Below are 12894 nucleotides of genomic sequence, written 5' to 3'. Positions count from 1 at the left end.
TTACATAACCTGTGATTCGTACCACTGTATGAGGACCACCATGGTTCTGTTTTACTAGTGATTAGTACCATTATGAGGGGCCAGTGACCTGGATTTTGGACCCCTTTAGATAATGAGCATCATCGTAGTAATTAAGATATTGTGAATTGGATCCACTGATTGTTTTTGTCTCACGATCATTTTCTCATCAGCATTCGTTTTAGATTATAGTCACGACCGGGCTGAGTGGCTCAGACGGTTAAGGCGCTGGCCTTCTGACCCCAACTTGGCAGGTTCGATCCTGGCTCAGTCCGGTGTTATTTGAAGGTGCTCAAATACGTCAGCCTCGTGTCGGTAGATTTACTGGCACGTAAAAGAACTCCTGTGGGACTAAATTCCGGCATCTCGGCGTCTCCAAAAACCGTAAAAGAGTAGTTAGTGGGACGTAAAACAAATAACATTATTATTATTAGATTATAGTCAGTGGAAACATTTCGAAGTTTTAATTTTCATGTCGTTACACCTCGTACCATTAGGGGCCCATGACCTAGCTGTTAGCCCCCTTTAAACAACAATCATCATCATCATCTTTATAATTTACTTTGATGTGCATTTTTCTGGAAGAATAATCTGATTGGTATGCAATTTGACACAGACTATACGTTCGCCTATAGCATATCGTCGATGCCGGGACAAAACCTCCTATGTGATAATATTTTTGGAGGTATACTGACCCGCAGCACATACCTTATGAAGAGCGAGAATGCCTTGACACTATTCACACAATATTGCACCTTAGATGACAGAACCTTTCCGGCCAAAGTTCTAAGCTAAAATATTTCACATAGGAGGTTTTGTCCCGGCAGCGACGATATGAAATTACGATTTTGATGCAAACTTACTTGTTTTTTAATTGAGAGAGCAGATTTCTCTTTATAGTTTACTTTCATATCTTTTCGGAAAAAATACAAGCAAGCTAGATTGTAGTTTGCGTGTCTGTTGATACAATGTACTTAGCTACGGGACCTCCAGTTTTTACACGGAATCATAAGGTGAACTTGACTTTCCATAATAATAAAAAAGTAAATTCATCTTCATACAGGCCATGAAGACACTTGGTGGCGTGGAAGGTACAGAGTAAAGTTCTGTAGTTACTAAAAAAAGAAACCAATTAAAGTTAATTACGAATTTCTAAGTGGCGTATGATTCAGCAGATTAGCTGTTAAACCACGTGGATGGTCACATGAAACATGTTAAACATTATTTTTAGTAATCTTACAACAACAAATACTCCCTTTGTTCATATGACAGTCTATCGCATAAATTCTACCTGCTCTAGTGATATTTATATTAAGTTATTCATATGTTTTACATTGTATTTGAGGAGATCCAAATTATTATTTCGGCAGGCGAGCTCGTGTCATATTCGTTATGCCCCTGAACACTAGATTTCTCTTCTTAAATTTCTTTGATACGTCTTTTCTGGAAAGGGGCAAGAGGTATGTCTTGATTTCTGTATGACCTGCAGCAGCTGCAGACATGAACAGTAATGATTTCGGTGCAATCAAGCTCACATTTTTTAGTAGATCATCGCTGTTTCCGCACGGCTGCCCTTACAACTACTATTCTCACCTCAATATGTATGATTACATCAGGCAGTGGAGTTGAAGATTCTACATCTTTGTTCTTCGTAGAAAGCAACAGAGGTGGTAGTTAGCTGATTAAGATACTCCCCTCACTCTAGACTCACTCAAGTTGTCTAATTCGTGATTGGTGTATTCTTACACCCTTGTAGTTCTTTGTCCATTGAAATTAGGCATAGTCCTTTATCCAGTCGTATTGGGCAAGACCTACCCATTTTGTTCAAAGTATTTTCAGTTTGAACAAAAGCGTTCTTCCATATGCCGAGTAAAATGTATACCGAGCTCGATAGCTGCAGTCGCGTAAGTGCGGCCAGTATCCAGTAATCGAGAGTGTGGGTTCGAACCCCCAGTATCAGCACCCTGAAGATGGTTTTCCATGGGGCTGTACTTAAATTAAGGCCACGACTGCTTCCTTCCCATTCCTAGCCATTTCCTGTCCCGTAAGACCTATCTGTGTCGGTGCGACGTCAAGCAACTTGTAAAGTGTATGTTGCTGGATGAAGCACGCAAAGGAGCTTGAGCATAGCGAGAAAGATTCAATATCCAACAAGAGAAGGAGCAGGCTATTATCTTTAGAGGAAGAGGTGAGATTGAACAAGATACAGAACCTTCCTATTGCGAAGCTATAACAAGGGATATGCACGAGTAGTTCCATAAAACATGAAAGCTGAAATCAAGGAACTACGGTTATGTGCATACTATGTTCTATAACACTACTATGCCTTCCTGTCCTTTCTGACTGCTTCAGAATGACTATAGTATGCGGCAAAACAAACAGTACTGCGCCGAGCTGAGTGGCTCAGACGGTTGAGGCGCTGAACTTCTGACCCAAACTTCACAGGTTCGATCCTGGCTCAAAAAAGTTAGCCCCGTGTCGGTAGATTTACTGGCACGTAAAATTACTCGCGTGGGACTAAATTCCGGCACTTCGGCGTCTGCGTAAACCGTATAAGTGATTAGTGGGACGTAAAATAAATAACATTATAAAAACCGTATTGATATTACAGACATGCTCTGAACATCAAGATTCGTCGCAGCACATATCTAATTGCCTCGGTGGACTACAGTATGTGTTCAAACTGTGCGCCGTCACGTCTGACGCGTTGTTCATGACGGTCCTGTATGTCGAACACGTTGATGACAACGGGTTTCTGCAAGGATATGAAAAATGACTATCTTTTCTCTTATTCGAGAAAAATTCCTAGGCGGATCATCATCGGATTCTTTCAGCATGCCTTGATACGAGAGATGATAATCATTGTTTTGGTGAAGTGTAATTTGAAGGTACTCAAATACGTCGATAGATATAGCGACATGCAAATACACTGTTGCTGGACAAAGTTCTGGCATCTCTACGACTCCGAAAAACGTGAAAGTAGTTAGTGGAACGTAAAATTATTATTATTATTATTATTATTATTATTATTATTATTATTATTATTATTATTATTATTATTATTATTATCGGCTCCCTGGAATAATGTCCCCCGTATTGGCTTGAGCGAGGAGTGTTCATATTAATACAGACGAAGTATGTGAGGCTCAGTGAAATCCACATTGCAGTAACTGAAGTAATATGACTACTGACGCTTTACCACAGCGTGAGGAGAAGGTCTGAGCGGTATATTACGTCCTCTAAACATCTTGTACCCTAATTATAGGGGTTGTAAATTGTGCAGTGGAACCCTTCGGTGGTAAAATCAATAAACATCAGTATTTATCCTATGTACTGTGTTTGGAAGGCAGGGTTCTTTAACCTGATTATTTCTGTAATATTTATTACTATTTTCAAGTGCTGCTATTTGCAGTGCTATTGGCAATGAATTCACGGACTACTGCGGTATTACACATATCATCCTGCAGAATTACCCGGAGTGTTGTGTCCGAGTCGTTGGCTGAACGTTCAGCATACTGGCCTTCGGTTCATAGGGTCCCGGGTTCGATTCCCGGCCGGGTCGGAGATTTTAACCTTCATTGGTTAATTCCAATGGCCCGGGGGCTGGGTGTTTGTGCTGTCCCCAACATTCCTGCAACTCACACACCACACATAACACTATCCTCCCCCACAATAACACGCAGTTACCTACACATGGCAGATGCCGCCCACCCTCATCGGAGGGTCTGCCTTACAAGGGCTGCACCCGGCTAGAAATAGTCACACGAAATTTTTTTTTACTCGGAGTGTTGTGGATTTAGCCGAAGTATTAAAATTATAATTACGTGAATTAAATTATAATGTTGTTTTGAAGTACTAAATAAATTGGGCATAAGTAACATTTGTTCCAGAGTATAAATATTAATATGATAAACATACTTAACATATGTCATACTTCCAATTTTCCGTAATAGTGTTGATTTGGGCGAGTCTACCCTATAGCTGCCTTCACATCCATGTACCATTGCGCAATTTGTGAATTGTGGTCGAATTCTCTATAATTTTAACTAATTACGACTGTGCAAACTTAAGATTCCCAGCCATCCCGATATCAGCAGTAATGTAAAATTGTAAGCTGGCTTTCGTTTAGAGGGAATTCCTTCCTAAATGCGTGTTCGGTTCCCCCGGAAGGACCGTGGTTCGATTCCACGTCAGGAATTCGAAAAACTTAAGAAACGAGATGTTCACTTCTTGAGCAGCACAGGGCCCTGGCGTTCACTCAGCCTCCATTAAAAGTAAGTACAAGGTTAATTCCTGGGAGTACAGGTGGCCACTCTATCCCACCAAGCGCCGAGGTCACGGGCTGTGGAAGCCTGTATCTTCCACTCCTCCATGGACCTTCCTGGCCTGTACAGAGATGACTCGCCTCACTATAGAGAAATCAAGCATTTTATTTAGTGTGGTCAACATCTAATGTTGCCTGTAAAGGTCAACGGTTTTGACCGGTCAAGTCGTTATCGAGTACTATTTACGTCTTATGAATCTTCGCCTCTCAGTAACGGTTTAAAATATAGGGTGAAGTTTGTGAAAAATTGTATGTATCCCTGTTCTCTTCTGCTCTTTTCTTTAGAGCTTAGCGGATCATACTCTGACTTGCATATGTCGTATGCACTATGCAGTGTAGTACTTCCTGCGCACGGCAACTCAACTCTGCGCACACCTGCTTGGGTTTGCAATTTGAATGTGAAACGAACGACCTCCTCACACTCGTGCTGTTGTCACGTGTAGTGTTACGAGCTCGTCATCTACTGAACATGTACAGTGAACACACACATCGGCTTCATCACCTAACCTTGTTTTACTGGACTCATGGAATGTCAAGATTTTGTGCCCAGGTTGGCGGGTTCGATCCCGGCCCAGTCCGGTGGTATTTAAAAGTGCCGCTAGATTTAATGGCAAGTAAAAGAACTCCAGCGGTACGAAATTCCGGTATCCCGGTGTCTCAAAAACAGTAAAATTTGTAGTGGGACGTAAATTATTATTATTATTATTATTATTATTATTATTATTATTATTATTATTATTATTATTATTATTATTAACACCAGAATGCTGCAGTCCCAATGTGTCTTGGCCTACCAAGCATTACATTGAACTGGAAATGTAGTTTCTTTCTGGGCATGCTTAAGTACGTTATTCAATATTGGAGGGCTGTTAGGATATTACAAAGAATGTTCATCCGGACTCTGCATTGTATGAAGAGGATGCTACCTGTTAAGTTGTGTTTGTAATTTCACTCATGTAATCCTTGTCCAATTTATAACTGAATAATTAAGGCAGTAATAATAATTTCGTGTGGCTATTTCTAGCCGAGTGCAGCCCTTGTAAGGCAGACCCTCCGATGAGGGTGGGCGGCATCTGCCATGTGTAGGTAACTGCGTGTTATTGTGGTGGAGGATAGTGTTATGTGTGGTGTGTGAGTTGCAGGGATGTTGGGGACAGCACAAACACCCAGCCCCCGGGCCACTGGAATTAACCAATGGAGGTTAAAATCCCCGACCCGGCTGCGAATCGAACCCGGGACCCTCTGAACAGAAGGCCAGTACGCTGACCATTCAGCCGACGAGTCGGACAATTAAGGCAGTAGGAAGACACTATTGTATGAATATTACGTCGGAATTGTGTTACACTTCCCCATTCGGTTGACTTCTTGCGATATGGATTCCTATTCTAAAAAATTTTCTGCACGAGTCTGCCTAATGTGCTCCTTAAGATTTTACTATAATCTTTTGAATCCTCGTATACATAAATAATAGATACGCGGGTATTTTTGGTAAACTTCACAAATCTTAAGTACAACAGGTTATTGATCGCGATGAGTGAGAGTAAACTAGCTATCAGACTCGACCGGTGATTGTTCAAGCCACATTCTTTAACGCCACGTTGAGTGAGATATTAACAACTCTGCAATATCCCATAAAGTCATAATTATTTTCCAAGTACGGTAAATTACCTGAACTATTCCTTGCGAATAAACTGGAAAGAATCCATCACAGAGAGTAAATTAAGAAGCGAAATGCAGTATTAAACTACCTACAGTACTAAAGGGAATTAATGAACTTACTTTCTTAATGCTAGTTAAGTTATATTATTAAGGTGATTATTAATTCAGCCCTGGTGAAGGATTACACTTAATTATTATAACTAAATAACTGTGCAGGCTATGCAGTATGTGTTAATTTGACTTCTTACGAACAGAAGCACTTGTTTGTAGCTTCACCCTTCATGAAATGAAATGAAATGAAATGAAATGAAATGAAATGAGAATGGCATATGGCTTTTAGTGCCGGGAGTGTCCGAGGACAATGTTCGGCTCGTCAGGTGAAGATCTTTTGATTTGACGCCCTTAAGTGACCTGCGCGTCATGATGAGGATGAAATGATGATGAAGACGACGCATATACCCAGTCCCCGTGCCAGATAAATTAACCAATGATGGTTCAATTTCCCGACCCTGGCGGAAATAGAACCCAGGGCCCCTGGGACCAAAGGCCAGCACGCTAACATTTAGCCATGTTGCCGAACTCCACCCTTTATCATTTGGATAAATGCTGGCAGTTGCTGCTGCTGTTGCTTTATGTGAGGAATTTGAGACGTCTTAGTCAACAAGTCCGTGTACTTCGCGATTGTAAACTCCCCCTGAACTATGTTGCTATGATGTCTGTACTAGCAGGGCGGTGCGTCATTAAGAACAAAAGGGGCTTAGCCCCGCCAGGTTTTCGACATAAGAGTTTAGAAATGTTATATTATTTATGTTGTTGTTTGAGTCATCAGTCCATAGACTGGTTTGATGCAGCCGTCCATGCCACCCTATCCTGTGCTAACCTTTTCATTTCTACGTAACTATTGCATCCTAAATCTGCTCTAATCTGCCTGTCATATTCATACCTTGGTCTACACCTACCGTTCTTACCAGCCACACTTCCTTCAAAAACCAACTGAATAAGTCCTGGGTGTCTTAAGACGTGTCCTATCATTCTATCTCTTCTTCTCGTCAAATTTAGCCAAATCGATCTCCTCTCGCCAATTCGATTCAGTATCTCTTCGTTTGTGATCCGATCTATCCGTCTCACCTTCAGCATTCATCTGTAACACCACATTCCTAAAGCTTCTATTCTCTTTCTTTCTGAGTTAGTTCTGTGGCTTGGTTCTAAAAGGGCCAATGTCAAAAAAACCTGTTTTTGAGCAACGAGCATTTGAAGTTTTGCTTATAGTTTTCCAATGACTTTTTTCAACAACTAACTTTAAATAACTTTATACTTTCTTTGTGGAAGTCAGCTTATTAAACGCTAATTTTTTCTATCGTATTCTTTAAAAATTGGCAGGTCTCTAATCTTTCTTGGTAATCTAACATAATTGGCAAGGGCTTATTTAATTAAACGTTAACTGTTCGTTTAGTGTTTAACAGAGACATCGGCCCTTTTTACATGTTGCAAGCCAGGATAAAACGCTTTGTATCAGTTACTATCTCAATTTGATAAAAATGACTTTGGCCCTTTTAGAACCAAGCCACAGAATTATCGTCCATGTTTCACTTCCATACAATGCCACGCTCCACGCGAAAGTATTCAAAAACATCTTTCTAATTCCTATATCATATATCCTATATTATTTTTATTTTAGATAATTGTAATTTCAGAGACCAAATTTATATCTGAGTACCATTGTCCTGAAGTAATTAATTATATGACAAAATGAACGCATGATTGTATTACATGTTTTCTACGTTTATCCTGACACAGGGGCTAATTCGCTGTCAGTCCTCATATTGAGTATTGGTAACTGTTTTGAAGGTCAATGAAGCTTTGAGGGAATGGAAGTTTCAACGCGTTTTAAAATGTCAAGCTAGGGGTTAACTTTGACATACCCGCAATAAAAAAAAAAAAGACAATGCAGACGAAGCTGTAGCGGCGAGTGTTAACGACGATGTTATTGCGAACTCACTCATATTCTTCTAACCTCATGTAACATATTCTGGTGACCATTCACAGACTGAAGCTTTCGACACGTTTCGAATTTTAGTTTACAGTTCGCTTTTAGCAGTTGCGGAATGGTCAGCATAAGTTTTGGATAGCTGTTGTTTAACAGCGATTAGTATGTTGTGTTTCAAATAGTGAATAATTTGCACAGCAGAAGAATCGACGAGCGCAGTTCCTTTATAACAGATAACTTTTAAAGTATTTTATTATTAGCACGAATTAGGATCAAGCATCCTTAACTGTACTGATTCATACCAATAAAAATGTAATGACGAGGTTTAATATGCGTGTATATATACAACAACAGCAACAACAACAACAACAACAACATCGACAACAACATGTGGCCTTCGGAGAGGCCGTAGGCGACCTGCGCGTCGTGATGAGGATGAAATGATGAAGACTGCACATACACCCAGTCTCCGTGCCGGGGGAATTATGGTTAAAATTCCCGACCCTGCCGGGAATCAAACCCCAAACCAAAGGCCAGCACTCTAGCCATTTAGTCATGGAGCCGGACATAATAATAATAATAATAATAATAATAATAATAATAATAATAATAATAATAATACCATCATTAGGCCCACCTGCTGTTAGAGCCACGAGCCGCTACTGTGTACTAGTGATGGTAATTATTTTTTATAAGGAAGTAAAACTAGATAACAATCCCCTAGAGTTTTTTTCGTGTGTCTATTTCCAGCCGAGAGCAGCCCTTGTAAGACAGACCCTCCGGTGAGGGTAACTGCGTGTTATTGTGGTAGAGGATAGTGTTATGTGTGGTGTGTGAGTTGCAGGGCCATTGGAATTAACCAATGCAGGTTAAAATCCCCGACCCTACCGGGAATCAAACCCGGGACCCTCTGAACCGAAGGGCAGTACGCTGACCATTCAGCCAACGAGTCGGACCCCCTAGTGTTTACTGCTATATATACCGGTACTGTACTTGCAGTCTAATTTGGGAAGGAAGCAACCGTGGCCTAAAATACAAGGTAGTATCCAGTCATTCATTTGGAGCTGGAGAGGGAATCTGCAGAAATCCTTGTGCAAATTAGTTGAATAGAACGATTTCTTTAAGGACATTTTAATTACTGAACCGCTGCAATTTTAATGAAACCAACCGTTCATTTACCTTTAAAACGCAACTCTAGCCGTATTAGGCATTGAGGCCACGAGCACTTTGTATCTTTCTTCAGTTTCTTTGTCATAGTACCACACGTTAACTACTACTACTACTACTACTACTACTACTACTACTACTACTACTATGACTACTACGAAACGTTTTCATTCCTCCCCTGAAGGGGGAGGCGGGCCTCTTAGACGGTTACGCCGACTCTCAGGCCGGGAGATTTGTTACGGTGAAGGAGATGTGCGGAGAAGGTGAGGGGGTGGGTGGCCGTGGCCTATACTACGAGCTGTCCCGGCATTCGCCTTAGTGCAGGAGAAGGGAAAACCACGGAAAACCATTCTCAGGACAGCCGACGGGCGAGGCCAGGCGAGAAATGCAGCACTGTGCCCCAGGCCCGCCTCCCGAATGCAGAGGCGTAGAGCCACGGTAGAGCCGTGACCACCTCTCCTCTGCTCGGTTGGCCGGTCAGAGTACAGAGCTTATGGGACAACAACCCACTCCGCATCTACCGACCCGTTAACTAGGTTGTAAATTTTTTGGTTGAGCAGTCCATTTTTCTCAGCCTGGCTTTGTAAGCTTACCGGACAAAAAAATAGTCACCCTTGTGCGCACGCACAGATGGATCGTTAAGCCCGTACATATGGCGCAGCGAATGAATCCCGTGCTCTTCCTCTACGTGAGCATAAGGCAGTAGCGATCAGAGAGACATTGATGTTTCAAGCGGACAGTGTACGTCAAGGATGTGACAGAATGGCACAAAGGGGTAATCGTGTTTGGCCGTGCCCATGGCCATAAGGTGCGTGAAGTTGCTGGATTTTTTGGTGTTTTGCAGCGGACTGCTCAACGTGCCTGTTCTACACGCGGCCACGAAACAATGTCCGAATTGTTGTCAGAAAAAAGATCTTGACTGAGAGGGATCGGAGACGCGTTTCACGGCTTGTGAATCAAAATCGCTTCCAAACCCAACAGGAATTGCTGCAGTCAGAGAATGAAGGTCCATCCTAACCTGTTAGCGAAAGAACATTGCGACGGGAACTGCATACAATGAACATTTGGTGTCGGTCACCTCGCAAGACGCCATTGGTGACAGTCGCATAAAGCTGCGAGACTTCCATGGGCTAGAAATCATCGAACGTGGACAGTAGCTGACTGACGGAACGTAGTGTGGTCTGTCGAATCACGATTTTGCCTGTATTCCAATGACACACGTCGTCAAGTGTACAGAAGGCCAAATGAAGCATTTCATCCTGGATGTGTGCGAGGTCAGGTTCAAGCCGGAGATGGGTCTGTGATGTGTTCGGGGTGTTTTTCGTATCATGGATTGAGCCCGCTCACTGAGGTGACCACTAACATGAACCAGCATGTTTATTTGATCATTCTCGATGTTCAGGTGTTGCCTTTCAGTTAACATCTGCATGATGAGTATGCTATTGATATCCCAGTTTTTCAAGATAACAGCAAATTTCATCGGCCTGGACGCATATGTGACTGATTTTATGAACACTCCCCTACCCTATTACATCTCGATTGGCCTGCAAAATCACCTGACTTGAACCCCATTGAAAATCTGTGGGACATGTCGGAACAGTGGGTAAAACGCCGACATCATCATTCCCCGCACTTTGGTGGAATTGCGCGATTAAATCCTCAGAGAGTGGCTTAACCTGGATGAGACGTACCTGCACAACCTTGTGGACTCGCTTCCTAACCGAATCCAGGCTGTTATCAAGTCCAGAGGTGGAAATACACTGTATTAATTGATGCTTGTAATGATTTCTCCAGGGATGACTGATATTTTCCCCGGTGAGCTTATGTCTGTATGTTGAGTACTAAGCCCGAAGGCTGGTTTGAACCTCAACAACTCTGCCATCAGCTGTCATAGATGGCCTAGGCATCACTGAAGAGGCATACTTGGGAAATGAGGACTGAGGTAGTTTCCCGTTGTTCTCCTCACCGAGCCAGACGTTGCTATTGCATAACCGGCTGCACGCACCAACCTTCACACCTGATTCACATTCATATTATCAGATCCATGGATAAGTCTCAGACAGATAAGTGAAAGTAACAAATTTATTCTAGCCCATAGTGAAAGACACGATGCACTTAAATAAAAATTTTCGATCTGATTCATGTCGGGGGAGTTGACCGGGCAAACCATTACTTGAATCCTAGATTCCTCGATGAACTTCATCTTCCTGGAAACGTAACATCTGGCACGGTCCTGCTGAAAAACACCGCCTCCTTGAAAACATAATTTGTGCAGCTCTGGCAGTGCTTTCCTACGCGGTAATTATGTACATTTATCAGTCACTGCTAAGACATCCCGTTGCATGCCATTTGCACCACGCGAATCCAACATGTCCTCAGACACTCCCAGCATTAAAGCCCATACGATTTAAAAAATCATGTTACAGGAGAACACGAAACAGACACCCTTATAAGAAAAGCACCCCCAGATTATTTTGTCGGGATGTTTCAATGTCTGTGTCTGGGGGAGAACGTTTCATCAGACCTTCGCACGTGCTGTATCATGATACCGTGCACAAAAAGCAAGAGAGACCTTTAGCCAGTCCTGAACAGTCCATTTTCTCGTATTTTTTCCCCATTTCAATAGTTTTATAGCCTCCGTGGCTGAGGCGGCAGCGCGTCGGCCTCTCACCGCTGGGTCCCGTGGGTCACTCCATGTGAGATTTGTGCTGAACAAAGGGGAGGCGGGACAGGTTTTTCTCCGGGTATTCCGGTTTTCCCTGTCATATTTCATTCCAGCAACACTCTCCACTATCATTTCATTCCATCTGTCAGTCATTATTCATTGCCCCAGAGGAGTGTGACAGGCTTCGGCAGCCGGCACAATTCCTATCATCGTCGCAAGATTCCATTCCTGACCCGGTCACTGACTGGAAAACAGGTTGTAGGTTTTCATTTTCAATAGTTTCATCATAATTTTTGGCGTCAAAATGTTTCTCCTAGATTTCCAGCCTCCCTCTAAAAGCCTATATCGCATTGCGGAATCGCTTATTTCATTACCAAGGTCATGCTGATTTTTTTGTTAATTACTTGAATATTCTCCATAGCTAAAAGGTTAGCGTGCTGGCCTTTGGTCACAGGGGTTCCGGGTTCGATTCCCGACAGGGTCGGAAATTTTAACCATCATTGGTTAATTTCTCTGGCACGGGGACTGGGTGTATGTGTCTTCTTCATCATCATTTCATCCTCATCACGACGCGCAGGTCGCCTACGTGAGTCAAATCAAAAGACCTGCATGTGGCGAGCCGAACATGTCCTCGGACACTCCCGGCACTATAAGCCATACGCCATTTCATTTCATTTCACTTAAATATTTAACATTTAAATAATCTCCCAAACAAGTTTAAGTCTTACTGTACTGTATTTGGAAGGGACGCTTTGTTACTGACAGCATTGAACTGTAGTGAAACTGCTGAAACAATTTACTCTCCAGCTACATTTGACTAGTGTGTATTTTTCAAGGCTTTCTGGCGTAAATGTATCCCTCGTTTCAGTCGGTATATTTCTAAATGGAGGGAATGTCCTCTCAACCTCTGGCTGTACTCTGTCGGCTATCGCAGCAACAAATAAAATGTATATCGTTCGTAAATCAACGTTTTATACGCATAAATAGGCATTTATCGCAAAGTACGTGTCAACGATCAAAATACGCATTCATAGGCACTAACAAATCGCATTTATTCGTTATAATTTGATATAA

The 12894-nt window shown here is 42.3% G+C and overlaps 1 protein-coding gene across 1 annotated transcript in view; it reads left to right on the top strand.

Moving 5' to 3' along the window:
- Rab23 (RAS oncogene family member Rab23) overlaps positions 1–12894 on the top strand; it is a 679572-nt gene that overhangs the window by 22327 nt on the left and 644351 nt on the right. The window lies entirely within an intron of this gene.

This window comes from Anabrus simplex, chromosome 5 (assembly GCF_040414725.1).
Source record: "Anabrus simplex isolate iqAnaSimp1 chromosome 5, ASM4041472v1, whole genome shotgun sequence".
NCBI lineage: Eukaryota > Metazoa > Arthropoda > Insecta > Orthoptera > Tettigoniidae > Anabrus > Anabrus simplex.
This window is presented reverse-complemented; position numbering and strand designations above follow the sequence as displayed.